The sequence below is a fragment of the Gorilla gorilla genome, chromosome 19 (genome assembly GCF_029281585.2).
Source record: "Gorilla gorilla gorilla isolate KB3781 chromosome 19, NHGRI_mGorGor1-v2.1_pri, whole genome shotgun sequence".
NCBI classification, from domain to species: Eukaryota; Metazoa; Chordata; class Mammalia; order Primates; family Hominidae; genus Gorilla; species Gorilla gorilla.
Window position 1 is genome coordinate 32,352,249 of NC_073243.2, and position 16,755 is coordinate 32,369,003.

General features: G+C 39.3%; 1 protein-coding gene and 1 long non-coding RNA gene across 3 annotated transcripts in view; one reads left to right on the forward strand and one right to left on the reverse strand.

Annotated features, from left to right (window-relative positions):
• Positions 1-16,755, forward strand: part of LOC129527929 (uncharacterized) — a 34,724-nt gene that overhangs the window by 16,236 nt on the left and 1,733 nt on the right. The window contains exon 2 of the long non-coding RNA XR_010131733.1: positions 193-380. This is a non-coding gene — a long non-coding RNA (uncharacterized lncRNA). The remainder of the gene's footprint in view (positions 1-192; positions 381-16,755) is intronic.
• JMY (junction mediating and regulatory protein, p53 cofactor) overlaps positions 8,178-16,755 on the reverse strand; it is an 88,709-nt gene continuing 80,131 nt past the window's right edge. For both annotated transcript variants that reach the window (XM_031003463.3, XM_055366962.2), the window contains one exon: positions 8,178-13,809. The gene's annotated coding sequence lies outside the window, so the exon portion shown is untranslated. The remainder of the gene's footprint in view (positions 13,810-16,755) is intronic.

Here is a 16,755-nt window from a genome sequence, read left to right on the forward strand (position 1 = left end):
AGGCGGAGCTTGCAGTGAGCCGAGATGGCGCCACTGCACTCCAGCCTGGACGTCAGAGCGAGACTCCCTCTCAAAAAAAAAATAATAATAAATAAAAAATCCTTCTCATAGCTGTCAGTTGATTTTATTTCTCGCTATAAAACTTGTGTGTGCTCACACATTGTCTCCTCTTCCTTTCCATTCGCTCCTCAGACTTCCCCCTGGATTCAGCCCCTCTACTCTGTCAACATTGCTCTCACCAGGGTACCCAGTGACCTCCAAGTTGCCCACTGTGGGAGCACTCCTGAGTCCTCATCTTACTGGAACGCTCCTCACGACCATCAGGGAATCTTCTGCTGCCCCTGAAAGGAAGCCCAACTCGAATTGCTGCAAACAGAACTGTGAGTTTCTGAAATCATTTCTTTGATAATTTTCTCCCCTCTATTTTCCTTTCCCTGGGGGCAGTAATCGAATGTGGGTTTGGGAACTCATTCTCTGGTTGTCTTTTCTGTTGTTCAGGTCTTTGGTTGCTTATTCAGCTTTAGGAGTTTCTGGCTGTACTTTTAAATTTGTGTTTAATTTGTAATTTTAGCTGTCATAGTTTTAGTTTCTAAGTGTGGTTCCTTGTTCTCAGAATATTCCTTTTTATTGCAACACATTCTTGTTTCATAGATACAGTATCTCACCTCATTTTTTTCTGATTAAAAATAATTTTAATTAAACTTTTTTTTCCCCTAGTTTCTGAACGTCTGTGTTTTCTCAGAATTGCTTTCTTCAGTCTGTTTCTTCAGTCTGTGTCCATACCATGGGCACTTTCTGAAAATGCCGCTGTCACTCTAAGTGGTCTGCTTCTGTTCTACGTGGGATGCTGGAGCTCTGGGGTGGGGACGCTGACTGACTGGTGGCTTTGGGGATCGACATCTTCAGAAAGATTGGGTGGGATGCCAGCTGTGTCATGTCGCAAACCTTCCCCTCACCCCCAACACAAACAACATGTGGAGGTCTCTTCTGGGGCCATTTAGTGTTTCCAGGGAGGGTCTTCCAGACCCACTGGGTGGTTATGTGTTTGGCTGAGTGCCCTCCCAGAACCAGGCAGGAGAGGGCAGCCAGGAGTCTCACGGCTCTGGCAGCAGACTTTATTAATAATGGAGTCCTCCAGTGTTCCATGTTACCTTCAACCTCCTCTTGTTCCTGCTGGTTGAGTCCAGATCTTCTCTGGCTCATTTTGTCCAGAAAATGAACTCTGGTATCTTGCAGTGGGAAGGGAGGGCATGGAAGAGGGGAAGCGGCTAACTGCTCCTGCTTCAAATTTTCCTCCAGTCCCTTTTTTCAACTTTGTCCTTCAACTCCACCTTCCAAAGAACACAGTGCCTCCGAGTGCTGGGCCGCAGGGCTGCACTGCAGACCCTCAGGTCAGCTGCCTCTAGTCGGCTAAGTCATTTCCCCTTCATGCATCCGTCACTTTCTCCCCTTTGTTCTTTGTCTCTCTGCTGCCATGCTAGGGCCTTAGGAGGGAGTATCAAGAAAATCATGTTTTAATCCACTGTATTTAACTCCAAGATCTTTTGTGTTCATCATATTTTAAAAATAGTTTCTTTTTTTTTTTTTTTAATAGAGATGGCGGGGGGGGGGGGGTCTCGCCACGTTGCCCAAGCTGGTCTCGAACTCCTGGGCTCAGGTGATCCACCTTGGCCTCTGAAAGTGCTGGGATCACAGGTGAGAGCCATCAGTGATTATTTAGGATGCAGTTCCACAGAAAGTCAGTCAGAAAATAGAAATTCCACATTCTTCAATTGCACCCAGTTCTACAAAGAGCAGACATGAAGGTAGGGATTTTTCTTTGTTTTTATTGTTAACTTAAAGTGTTTCCTATTGAATAACATTCATTTTGTGACATGTGAATGAAACAATTCCCATTTCTTTTATATAAGGACATGTAGATGATTACTGATGCTTTTTCAGATCTGTCCAAGAGCATATATTTTAGCCTCAGAGGTTTTTGCTTTTAAATTACTCAGATCTTTGTAGTCCTTTGTGAATAATTTTGGCATCACATCTTTAGGAGAACAATAATAGCTGACACATAATGTGCCAGGCACTCTTCTATCCACTTTATTTTTTATTTTTTTATTTTTTTATCTTTTGCTTTTTGAGACGGAGTCTAGCTCTGTCACCAGACTGGAGTGCAGTGGCACAATCTCGGCTCACTGCAACCTCCGCCTGCCAGGTTCACGCAGTTCTCCTGCCTCAGCCTCCTGAGTGGCTGGGATTACAGGTGTGTGCCACCACGCCCGGCTAATTTTTGTATTTTTAGTAGAGATGGAGTTTCACCATGTTGGTCAGGCTGGTCTCGAACTCCTGACCTCGTGATCCACGCGCCTCAGCCTCCCAAAGTGCTGGGATTACAGACGTGAGCCACCGCGCCCTGCCTATGCACTTTAAATATACTCACTAAACCCATACAGCAACCATGAGGTAGATCTCATTACTGCCTTCAATTTACAGATGAATGAGAAGAAGCAGAGAAGTGACTTGCCCAGCCTCACACAGCTAGTAGCCAGCACCAGAGCCCTTGCTCTTAACCACTGTGTCATGCTATTTTGAAGCAGCTTTTTTCAAAGTAACTTGAAAAAATGCAAACCCACTTCTCAAAGGAGAACATTTAAAATGTTAAAATACCTAGGGCAGGAGAGTTTACAAAACACACACACACACAAAGCCAATTAAAGGGAGCACAGAACTGTGTAACCCAGAAGTCTGAGATGAGTTGGCTTTTCCATTGGAGCACTAAATTTAGCTTGTAATTCTTGCCAGCTAATAAAAAAAAGTAAAGCATGTTAGATTATATGGTTCTCATTGTTTTGTGGAGCAAGAACGCTAATTATTTTGTGGAGAAAAAAACTTTTTGGCAACTAAATTCCAGAAGTAATTTCTAGAATTTTAATAAAATAAAAAGCCCTGTGTTAGAGCTTTTAAAAAATTTTTATATTGTGAAATGTAATACTTATTTAGAAAAATGTGTAAACACCAATGCACAGGTTACTGAATTATTGTAAATTAAACCTCACAACCGGCCGGGCGCGGTGGCTCACGCCTGTAATCCTAGCACTTCGGAGTCCAAGGTGGGTGGATTACGAGGTCAGATCGAGACCAGCCTGGCCAACATAGTGAAACCCCGTCTTTACTAAAAATACAAAAAATTAGCTGGGCATGGTGGCAGGCGCCTGTAATCCCAGCTACTTGGGAGGCTGAGGCAGGAGAACTGCTTGAACCCTGGGGGCGGAGGTTGCGGTGAGCCGAAATCACGCCACTGCGCTCCAGCCCGGGCGACAGTGCGAGACTTCGTCTCAAAACAAAACGAAACAAAACACCTCACGACCACCCTGGCCCAGAAGTAGAAACGTGACAGCCCCACAGAAGTCCTTGGTGTGTCCCGTTCCCAGTCATAAAGCTCTCCTCTCCTGCAAAGGTGACCACTGTTTTGATTTATGGTCATCACCCCCTTGCTTTTCTTTATAGTTTTATTGCCTGAATAATACCCCTAAAACACTACAGTTTAGTTTTGCCTATTTTGAAACTTTACATGACTGGAGTCATATTTTATATATTCTTTTCAGCTCCTTTTGCTCAACTTTATATCAGTGAGATTCATCCAAATTGTTGCATGTAGCCGTATTCCTTTTGCTCTATCTTACTCCATTGCATCACTAGATTACATTTGAGGAATATACCGCAATTTGCCCATTCACCTGTTGATGGACATCTGGGTTATTTTAGTTGCTGGCTATTGAGGATCATGCTGCTATAAACATTCTTGCCTATGTCTCCCCGTTTAGGCATACACATATTTCAGCTGCATAAGGAAGTGTTGGGCCACAGAGTGAGCATATATTGAACTTTTGTAGATAATGCCTACCAGCTTTCCAAATAGTTGTTGCAGTGTATATGACCATCAGTAGTATATTAACGTTGTTTTCCAAATACTTGCCCACACTTAAAATTGTCGATCTTTACAATTTTAACCAGTCTTGAGGGTTAAATTTGGTTTTAATTATGCTTTTTGTTACTTTTTTGTATGCACATTTAGCCATTTGTATTTCTTCTTTTATGAGTTGCCTACTCAAGTCTCACGCCAATGTTTCCACTGCATTGTCTTCTTTTCATTGATTTGTTAACTTTCCAAAACAATGATACTAATATATAGAAATTCAGTTGGTATTTATTTATTTATTTATTGACACAGAGTCTTGCTCTGTTGCCCAGGCTGAAGGGCAGTGGCATGATCTCGGCTCACTGCAACCTCCACCTCCTGGGTTCAAGCAGCTCTCCTGCCTCAGCCTCCCAAGTAGCTGGGATTACAGGTGACTGCCACCACACCTGGCTAATTTTTGTATTTTTAGTAGAGACAGGGTTTCACCATGTTGGCCAGGCTGGTCTCAAACTCCTGACCTCAAGTGATCTGCCCACCTTGACCTTCCAAAGTGCTGGGATTACAGATGTGAGCCACTGTGCCCAGCCTCAGTTGATATTTAATTTTATTACATTAAAAATAAAAAATAATTTTATTAAGCAACCTCACTAAACCTCTTAATCCTAGTAATTTATCTATTGATACTCTTGGATTTTCTACATATGTAACCATTATATCTGCCACCAAAATGTCCATTTCTCTGTCTTTCCCTCCAATCCTTAATGCCTTTTATATATTTCTTGCCTAACTGCAATGTTAGTACCTCTAATACGATGGTGAAACAAAATAGTTGACAGAGGGCACCCTTGTTCTTTGCCGCAATCTCAAAGGAGGCTATACTACCTGGTAGTGCACGAGCCCTCTTCATTTGCCACAAAAGAAGAGAAAGATTGGTGCAATCTTGGACTTTCCTATCTCAGGCTGAAAGTGATGCACATTATTTGCTTTTTCGTCTCACCGGGTAGAATTAGTTACAAGGCTCTTTATCAGCAACGGTGCTAGATGTAGGGAGCAGTTGATGGGACATCTGGTGAGCAGGCTCTGCCACACAAGGGGCTGACATAGAGGATAACAGGGGAGTTACTTGAGGAAAAGCAGGAAGTCCTCTGTGAGGAGCTGGCATCTCAGTGGAAGGCTCAATGATGATGCATTAGCTTCCAGGGCTGCTGTAACAAAGGGCACAGGCTGGCTGGCTTACACAACAGGAATCCCTGTCTCACTGTTCTGGAAGTCAGAAGTCCAAAATCAAGTTGTCAGCAGGATTGGTTCCTTCTAAGGGCTGTGAGGGAGGGATCTGTTCCAGGCCCCTCTCCTTGGCTTATGGATCACCTCTTGTGTTGTGTTGTCTCTTCTTCTATAAATGTCTGTGTCCAAATTTCCGTTTTCATAAAGACATCAGTCATATTAGATTAGCGTCTACCTTAATGACCTCACTTTAACTTGACTATCTCTGTAAAGACTCTATCTCCAAATAAGGACATGTTCTGAGGTACTAGGGGTTAGAACTTAAAGTATGAATTTTGGGAGACACCAAGTTGGCCATACTTACAAAAGGGAAGGAGGTGAACAATTCTAGGGAGAGGGCAGAGTCTGTGCACAGGTCCTAAGGTAAGAAAGAGATTACACATGTGCCTGGAGCCCAGTAAGCAGTGGGGTGGATAGCAGGGGCCAAATCACATCTCCTTGTGGTTTATGGGTAGGAAATTTATGGCTTTATTCCAACTGCAGTGGAAATTGGAGAGCTTTATGCAGGGGAGAGACATGATCTCACCACGTTGTGGGTGTAGAATGAGTTGCAGGCAGACAAGAGTAGCAGTGGGAAGACAGGGCAGGAAGCCAGTGAAGCGTCTAGTGGATAGATGAAGTAGGCTGGGACCCAAGGGTGGCAGGGGATAGAGAAAGAAGTGTGTGTGTGCCAGGTGTATATTAGAGTTAGGTATGACAGGACTGGGAGATTTGGATGGGAGCCGGGAAGTGAGGTTGAGAAAGGTATCAAGGATAACTTCTAAATTCTGAAAGGCAGAACTGGAGGAATTGTGAAAGACGGAGAAAAGTGGGAAAATTAGGGTTCAGGTTTTGATGGTGATAGGGTCAAGGGAACTGTTTTGGGCATGTTATATTTCAGATATGTGTGAGGCTTCCAAAGAAAGAGGTCACTAGGCAGCTGAACACATATGGACCTGCGTACGTACAGTGAACTGAGAAGAGGCGAGGACATGGAGTCATGATGAGAGATGTCATCTGGAACCATGGGAAAGAGTAACTAGGCAGAGAGGGAAGAGTTATGAAAGAAGCCTAGAAATACTTAGATATTTTTTGTTTCAACCATCCATGAAAGCCAAATCATCACGCTTCTATGTAACGGAGTGAAAGCATGACTGGGGTTGAGATAATGCTCAAGTACTGCCTTCTGATAAGTCAACCTGATGCAATGACAAAAGTTAGATAACGGTAGGCAAAGCTGGAATTGGCATTAGAAAACCTTTCAGCAAGTGCTGGGTCACAATAAATGTTTGGTTGCATTTTCTGACAACTGTTGGAAGTTCCAGAGTTAATCCTGTGTTTCAGAAATTGTGGGACTGACCCACGAGCTTGTTGCACAGGTAAGCCATCCTGTTTCTGAAAAGAGGTGGGTCACAAAGTGGCCTATAGGGAAGACCAAATAATTCCTCTAAAAGGATATTTGAGCCACCAGAATAACTTGAATAGTTACTTACTCAAATAAGATCCCAGAAGTTTGGGTCTTTAAGCATGAAAAAGATCATTTTGGTCTAAAACATGGAATGGTGTTGCCACCTGGACTACTTCATCTCAGAGAACCATTGTATGGCATCTGTATAATGTAATTTTGAATACATATATAATGTCACATGTCCTAGGCATATCAGAAAATAATATGCCTACGATGGCTAGACTGTAAGTTCCCCTCCCTCCCCTTACTCCTCTCCCATGACTTTAGAGGTGATCTACTTAATGGCATTTATTCATCTGGCTTAAATATACACTTACACACTGTACAATATCTGCAAAACAATTCACAGCAGGGTGTCTTTTTATTTTTTTTATTTTTTGAGATGGAGTCTCGCTCTGTTGCCCAGGCTGGAGTGCAGTGGTGTGATCTCAGCTCACTGCAACCTCTGCCTCCCGGGTTCAAGCAATTCTCCAGCCTCAGCCTCCTGAGTAGCTGGGATTACAGGCACATGCCACCATGCCCGGCTAATTCTTGCATTTTTTAGTGGAGATGGGGTTTCACCATGTTGGCCAGGCTGGTCTCGAACTGCTGACCTCAAGTGATCGGCTCGCCTCGGCCTCCCAGAGTGCTGGGGTTACAGGTGTGAACCACCACGCCCAGCCTATACAAAGTTTTAAGAATAACCATATGATTAATTCCTGCTATACTTCCCTTCCATTGAAAAATGTTTACAAACAATATAAGGTTTCTTGTGGAGTTTTCCAGTCTCTCACCAGTCTTTCATTACACGAAACATCTGTTGATGCACTTGGGGATGAATAACCTTTCAATTGTTCTTGGTATTAAACAAACAGTTCTGACAGAAATTGGCCAGTATATTTAATTGTTTAAGGCTTTTCCTCAAAACCATATTTTCCTCATAAGCTTGCAATGACTTGGTAAAATCATTATTGCACATTTCAATATAAAGGGCTCCAGATGACCAGAGGAATATGGCAAGACATTTACTGAGGGTGGAAAGAGATCAAACTGGCTGCGGTCACTGGAATGTTCTAGCTCTGAAAGCGTGTTAAGGAGAAATTCCTGAGACTAAGGGAAAATTTCAGATACTACAGTTTTCAGGGTATCACTGGAAGTGAGACAAACAACTGCTGAGGCATTGGTGGAGATCTATGTTTCTTTTCTGTTCTATTTTTGAGATTTTGATCTATTTGATCTGAGTGTGTAACTTTATAAATATTTATCTGCCTCTCCCCACCCCCATTTAAAAATTTTCCAATTTGGAAGTCAGCACTTCCAAACTGTGAATATTTATAAACAATGAGAAAGTTCATTAATAGCACAAAGAAAGTTGCCATCAAAATATGTCACAACAAACAGCGCTCAGGAAGAGGCAGAAATACAGGCATGGATGGTCTCTGGATCCTGTTCTCCATGTTATAACTTGTCATAACAGATATACAACTTGCTATGGTCCTCCTATTTGAACTGAAGTGAAAATATGTACCACTGATATTTTAAACAAACAAAATCAGGTTAATTCAAATAAATATCCTTTATTAAAGAAAAAGAGGAATATTGTTAAAAGCACCAAAACTGTAGGTTGTTACATTGCATGTACAACAAGAGAAAGGTGATTGCAATACTTGGTGTACAAGTACTTAACTCTGAAGTCATGAGTGTAAAAAACATGAAATACAAAGCAATACAATTACAATGCAGAAAAGCTGCACTAAAGAGCAAAAGGCAACAGTCGTCAAAACGATTACTGGAGATTTCATGGTATTGCTATAAATGCTTGCTTAGTTTTTCCTCTGTACTTTTAATACTTTAGAATGTTAATTGAACATATTTAAGTATTGTAAATTTGCAAGAGTTGGCATTTACAATACACTGTGCACATTGTCCATTTAATGTAATGGTACTAAAGCCATCCTTACAAGCCAAGCACAATGTGCTAGTGTTTTGCTTCTACCTTTTATAATATTGCACAAAGCTAGTAAATGGTGAATGAGTTTTCCATTAAAATTTTCATTTACCCAGAACCGATAAAAATCATGTCAGTCTCCTTAGCCCTAAATGGACAATTAATTATTCATGCAAAATAATCTGCAGCCTTCCATTTTTCATTAACTACATATTATAGTTTGCACGCTTGGAAAGACATATAATACAATGAGAAATTCAATGAAACAATGGAGATTCTGTCAAAGTTAAAGAACTCAGAAGTCATTGTATGGGTAGCATCATTTACCCCTCTTGGTTCACAAATGAAGGGAAAATGCCACCTAGTGATTATGCAGACTTCTTAAAACCAATATAATTAGTATTGGGAAAAGCTGGAATAATTTGTTACACCCTTTGATAGCTACCCATAGAACATGCAAGTAAAAAAAAAAAAATCCCCAAATTTCCCTTGTTAAAACTGAACTCTGTAACCAACATCCATACCTTGTGTTTTCATCTACACATCACTTTTCAAGGTCTTTCCTATCCACCAACTCCCCCAAATTTAGCCACTCTTAGTGTGCCTAATTAAAAACAACAAAAAACACCAGCAAAAAACAAAACTTTCCCCTAACCCGCAAAACAAATGACTGCTTTGAGATTCAGTGTGAAATAACATTCATCAGTTATTTAACAAGTCAACCTCAGAGGTATTTTCTGTACATGCACCTTACAGTGGCATAATGTCTCTGCAGAAGGGAAGAGAGTATAAATTTGGAATTCAATCAATCAATTAAATCCTACAATTGCGAAGTTGTACATTTACTGTGGGCAAAACGTAGAAAACTTTACAATAAACATATCTTGAGAATAACCCAATGGGGAAACTTTTCATACATTCACACACACAAACGCACTCTCTCGCCGAATCTAGACTCCCTCCCGCCTTTCCAAACCCTTTGCTTACATAACATAGTTTAGGCAACAATATAAACTCACTTTGTAGGAAAACTTTTAAATTACACTATATCAGATAAAAAATACCATTGCTTCATTTTACAAAGCAATTAAGCAGTGACCCTTCTTAATGTGCTTTAACTAAAGAGCACTTTGCAGCAAAGTTCAGAAATAACTACTGAATTGTTCAGTAGCACTAAATAGATGCAACATGCTCTAACAGTAAGGTGCTTCCACTTTCTCACCCCTTTTCCATCTGAAATAAATCTTGCTGGTCACTCCTCTAACCATAGCTCTTTTTCTATGCTAAGCAGTAAGTGGGAAATAGAATCTGTTTAAAATGCACACTTAATTTTATGTTATCATTTACATTTAGTGCAATAATTAGGTAAAACTTAAGGTTTCTGCTTTCATTATCAAATGGCTGCATTTTAACAATGTGTCTGCAATGGTTTTGAAATGTCTTACAGCTGTTCATTTTTTACAAGTAACCTGGTAAAGCGTATGAAATTTCAACTCCCTGACAGAGCCCTTAAGGACCCAATAGTACTTTTTACACATTGGTATCTGATGTTAAGTTTGTAATACTTCAATAATAAAGCTGAAAAAAGAAAACCCAAAAAACCTTGTATTTAGTGAACAAAAAGCTTTGCCTAGGCTAAAAGCATTGACTTAAATTTATACAAACAAACACACTCATGTGACTGTAACTTAAAAATGGTGTCTTAGGGAATGTGTAAAATTAAATTGTATTAATTGTATACTGATCCCATTCCAAACAGAGAGAATGCTGCCCATTAGTTTTTGTTTCACTGATTTAAGAGTTTTAATTCTTAGTGTCTACTATGGCCCAAGTATGCTTTGCAACTTGACACACATTCTGTGATATAAAGTGACCATGCCATGTGTTACCAAATATTACTACACAGTTCAACTTTGTGGAAACAATTTTTTTTCCTTATTACATAGAGTAAGTGAAAGTGCTGAAAATTATTTTCTGGTTTTGTGTTATGAGAAAAGCTCTACATTTCTATTCCCACTATTACATCTGTGTCTAGGAGTCTCCTTTTAAAAAATGCATTACAGAAATATTTCAGTTCCACAATGAAGAATTAAGGAATGATTGTTTTGTTTTTATGCTGCTCACAAACTCAGTAAGCCTATATAATACAAGCAAAACCATTCTTCATCTTTTAAAAAATCCTCTTTAGCCAGGCATTCCTCATACTGCTGTAATATACACAATGATTTTAAATAATTAAAAATACCTTTCCTACACATGCTACATTGGTTATAATTTTGGTTGCATTAGGAGCCATTTGAAATTGACAGTCAAGTGGACAGTAACATTAATCTCAAAATGTCCCAAACTCATTTACTTGTTTTACCTATTTTAAATGCATTGCAGTTGAGACTAGATTGGCAAATTAACTTCTAAATTGACTCAGCATAAGCAAACAGCTGTTTGTGGATACAGAAATCATATATTAACAGAAATGTGTCAAATATTTTGAAGCACATAAAAAGTACGGGCGAGTTTGGAACTGGAAATGTGAGCATCTACAAGTACCATCATAACTAAATATACACATATTTAGTATCAAGGCCGAAGATCCTGATTTTATTAGAGGCAAGAAGAAAAAAGGACATTTAACCAGGCTTACATAATTTTTGTTGTTGGGTTCTGAAGCTACTTTAAAATTAACAGGTGGGTTCCACTGGTAATGTCATCTTGATGGACAAGTAGACCCTAGTTATTTGAAATTTTATTATTATTTGTGAGTAACTCCAAACGTTTTTGACCTGCAATCATTTGAAATTTTGTAGAAGTAGGAACCTGCACCTTAAGGCAAGGAAATGGGTGTGTTGGAAAGTTATTTACAAGAGGATGGGCATAGCTGGCTGCCAACAATACTCTGCTTTAACCTCCTTCTTTTCCAAGTGTGAGGTGATTCATGGAGAACTGTAACAGGATGGGTTGAGAGAGTTGTAGATGTATCCATGAGGCTGAGTGGAGTTCTACACACCCTCCACCCTCCACTCTTTCTTTGCTAGAGACTTATTATTACAGCACACTCTGGAAGACAGACCACAGGACATATGTATAAAATGAGCCTATTTTATAATGAAATCCCAAAAGTAAAAGGGTAGCAAATTCCCTCTCAAGATATGAATGTTCCAGGGTTTCTGGTTAATTTAACATTATATCCGTCTGTATTTTTCTGAATTTGAATAAATGAAAAAAAGTGAACCAGCACCCAAAGAACTGGATATATGAAATGCTGACACATGGGTACGTAAAAACTGGATAGCATAAAATTGATACATGATTTTGTAAAGGTTTGCAAATTTGCTTTAACTTTTTCAAATATATCCATATAACCAATCACTCTTTGGGTTAAGAAATATGCTTTAATATTTTACCAAGGGCAAATAGGACACTATCACCACCCCCATGCTGTTGAAGCTTCCATATTACATCTGTAGTTCTAATCTTCCCAGATAAGATGTGGGAATAGTGTGGGAACTAAAACCAATGTATTATGAAGATGCTGCAGAGAAGCTCCTAGTCTCATCAATAAATGTATTACTAACATTTAAATAAAAGATTTTGCCAGGCTGGGCACAGAGGCTCACGCCTGTAATCCTAGCACTTTAGCAGGCCAAGGCTGGCAGATTGCTTGAGTCCAGGAGGTCAAGACCAGCGTGGGCAACATGGCAAAACCCTGTCTCTATAAAAAATATAAAAATTAGCTGGGGCATGATGGCATGTGCCTGTTTTGTTTTGAAATAATAAAAAAATTTTGTCTTACATAACCTGTTGCCAGAAAATTTTCTCCCTAATTATTTTCAAGAAAACACTTTAAAATAACAAAGGTGTGAGCATTTCTTTTTTTCTCTAGGAATACCAATTCATATACACTGGGCTTTTGCTCCAGTACTGCTTTCTGGGTTTAGGCCAGATAATTGTCTTAAAAGAAATAAAGTTATTTTTGGTATTTTAGTTCTTAACTCCCTCCACAGAAAGGCCAAGATCTGTCTTATGCAGAATTATATGTACAGGGTACTGCACACTGAGTCCAATGACCTACATATATTCAAGCCCACAACAATCCTGCTGAAAATCTGGAACATATAAATGTGTCCTTCAGGACTCCATCACAGCCAAAATCAGCACCTAAAGCTGTGTATAAGTTTAAAATTTTAGTGACTATAACAAAGGCATTCTCCCAAAATTCCATTCAGTGCATGTGAAGATGGTGAAATGCCAGCCACGGAGACTTGTCTCTACTTTCTATCTTTGTAGAGCACATGCTTTTCACTGTGGAGCATAAAAATAAAAACTTAAAATGGTAATTTGTAAAAAGAGTTAAGATCTGCATCCCTATGATTGAATCTTGTTTTTTGATTCTCAATAGGAAAGTCATGTCAGTCATAGCAATCAAGCAATAATTCAAACAAAATAAAAATAATTTGAAATTGAAATATTATCAAAGTATTGCCTTCCATAAACAAGGATGCACATAAAATTCAAACTATTATAAATTCAAGAAATATGAAGAGTGATTTAAAAGCACGGAAACTTCAAAACCTTACAAAGTATAAGACTCCTAAAAATATGCCATGTTAAATGTATCATGTTGTGAACATATTAATAGATGTATCTCCATAAATGCAGCTTTTCAGATGTTGCTGAACATCTTTATGAAAAATCCTTTGGAAATGAGTAATGTGGACATTTTAGGTGTATTTCCATTTGATTTTAATGCCTGACTTACAGCTATCATGATAAACTTTCTCAGAGTATCACAGTATTTAATATAAGCTGATATGGAAGAAGCTATTTTTTCAGATGACTTTTCAGTGCACTGAAAGATGGTTCTCAAAGCAGTCCCAATACAGCTCACAGTAGATCTCTGTCAACCCAGTGTTCTTCCAACTTACAGCAAGCCCTAGCTTAACTGGCCATTACAAGGATGTAAATATGTGGATGGAAGGAGAATGTGCTTAAAAAACAGAAATCTCCAGAAGGCCTTTTCTTCATTGCAGTCAGGAACATTACACATGTAAAATTCATGTTAACCATCATCTATTGGAATGACTGGAAAGTGATAACCTGCCAATTGTGCTTCCTTTCTTCACACCACTGAACCAATGCACTTTGGATCTAATGTTATCCAACTGAGGAACCAAGTGCTTAAACTGTCATTTTCCAAAAGAATCAGAACCAATCTTGAATGATATTTTTCTTCTGTTATGTCACCTGTTTACAAACAAAATAATACAGACCATTAAAAAAAGACCCTTTAAAGATACAGTGTATTTACGTTCCCTCAAAAAGTGTAAAAAAGACATTTTTTACAAAAGGCCATGACTGTATTCTTAAAGCAGTAAAAATGAAAACAAAATAATCTAAATACAGATTTTGATCACTTTTAAAAGACTATTAGATTTTCATTTTTATTATTTTTACTCTAACACTGTATCAAAACTATATACTAAAAAGGTAAATTCAGTCTAAACTATTTGCCCCATAAACTGCTACTAGAGTAAGAACAACTAAATGGTGTCTTCAAAATGCAGTAGAAACTGTTTTTGTTAGACTAACATTTAGAGGACAGGATTAATACCAGTCTTTAAATGGATACTTCACCCGGGCATTTTATTGAAAAGTGTTGTGCTTAAGATCTATGGGGCTTACCCAAAGCACAGGAGCATTTATATAAAAGACATACTCTTCAGATAAAAGCTGACAGGAACATGAATAAAGTACCAACTTAATACAGTTCTGCATTTTCTAATACTGTGGCTACATGTGGCTAATGAGCACTTGATATGTGTCTAGTGTGACTGATTTAGTTTGATTTAAATCCAGTTTGATTTAAAAATCTAAAACAGCAAATAGTATTTTTCCATTAAATACAATTTTACTGTTTTGGTAGGACATTTCTCATTAAGTATCAGATCCTTAGCATTCAAACTGAGATGTGCTACTAGTATATATAAAACATACACTGAATTTTGAAGACTTAGTGTGAAAAAAAGAAATAGAAAGCAATGTCCTTAGTTTTTAATGTTGATTATGTGTTGAAGGATACTACTTTGGCTACATTGTGTCAAATAAAATATTACAAACATCAGTTTCACATGTTCCTTTTCATTTTTGATGTGACTATTGGACATTTTAAAATTACATGTCTCAAACTGTATTTCCTTTGAACTGCATTGCTATAGTTACTTTAGAAGACTCTACAGGGGCCCAGCACAGTGGCTCACGCCTGTAATCCCAGCACTTTGGGAGGCTGAGGAGGGTGGATCAGTTGAGGTCAGGAGTTCGAGACTGGTCTGGCCAACATGGTGAAACCCCTCTCCACTAAAACTTCAAAAAAATTAGCTGGGCATGGTGGTGCACCTGTAATCCCAGATTGAACCCGGGAGATGGAGATTGCAGCGAGCCAATACGGCGCCACTGCACTCCAGCCTGGCTGACACAGTGAGACTCCATCTCAAAAAAAAAAAAAAAAAAAAGAGTCTCACAGGAAACAAACTAGAAGCTTATTTATTTATTGAGACAGGTTTCCTCCTCCCTCAGCCTCCCAAGTAGCTGGGACTACAGGTGTGAGCCACCACGCCCAGCTACTTTTTGTATTTTTAGTGGAGATGTGTTTTGTCATGTTGCCCAGGCTAGTCTTGAATTCCTGGGCTCAAGTGATCCACCCACCCCCAGCCTCCTGAAGTACTGCAGAATTACAGGCCTGAAACTTAAAGTTCACGCTCAGCCTGAAACTTATTTTAAATCTCTATGTAATTACACACATTTTAAGAAATTTCCTTGAGCATGACTATGGCTATCTCTGGAAAGAGAAGAGTTTCAGAGGGGAACGAACAAGGCAGAACAAGGGGCCTTCATTACCTACTTTATGAATATTCAAGAAATTAACTCTTAAAAGTATGTAAGTACATTAATGACAAAATCTATAATCAAGAAATCTGGCCAGGCACAGTGGCTCACACCTGTAATCCCAGCACTTAGGGAGGCAGAAGCAGGTGGATCACCTGAGATCAGGAGTTCGAGACCAGCCTGGCCAACATGGTGAAACCCCATCTCTACAAAAATACAAAAATTAGCTGGGAGTGGTAACATGCGCCTATAATCCCAGCTACTCGGGAGGCTGAGGCAGGAGAATCGCTTGAATCACGAGGCACAGGCTGCAGTGAGTCAAGACCACACCACTGCACTCCAGCTTGGGCAACAAGAGTGAAACTCAGTCTTGAAGAAAAGAAAAAAAGAGAGAGAGAGAAAAAAAGGAATCTAATAAATTAATGGGAAATACAAATTGCAGTAAAGCCTTCTTAGCCATTTGTAGATAAAAAGTTCACAGCCTTTTAGTCTCCATGATCACAAAGTAGTGATACACAGCTACTTCATCACTGCCTAATCAGTGCATACTAGTCTATGGTTTGCTTCTGGGTTAGCACACATTTAGTAAAGGGAGACTGCAAACTTCCAAGCTCATATATTTTCTAAGTGTTTCACTGTTTCTCTCTCAACATTGTACCACATATTCTAGCCATCAACCGTCTCCCACACCCCCGAAAAAAGTTTTAAGCAATTTTCAAAGTGTATACACCATGCACCATGTTAACATCTGATACTAAGGCTAAATTAGTAGCCAGAAGCTATGAGTAACATCCCAGCCACTTGAGTATACAAAATGCTGATGCAATGTCTAGGGTTAGGCAGGATATGGTGGGATGGGAGGAGACAGACAAGGATAGGCTAACTTGAGCAGCTGCTGGTGTGCTGTGAATGGGCCACTGTGGACCATCTGTAATGAAAGAGCTAAACACACATTTATGTGAAGGTCCAGCTGTGGAATTAGTCAGTGCAAAGATGGTAGTTTTAGGCACAAGCTTAAGCAGCTTCCTGAGAAGCTACAGCAGAAGGAGACAACACATGGTAGTAAGAACTGTAAAGTGGGAGACAACCTACAAATATCCACTATGGAAAAGATTCCCAGTTAGACATACCTGAGAGTCTAGACATTCACAAACTGATATGCATCTCTCTCTCTCTCTCTCTCTCTCTCTATTCCTTTACAAAGCATAGTGGACATATGTACAAGCAAAAATAACTCGAAGTTACTTTGGGATCCAAAAACAGTAAGTCATACAAAGTGACTGTTACATGTAACTGTATACATAATAG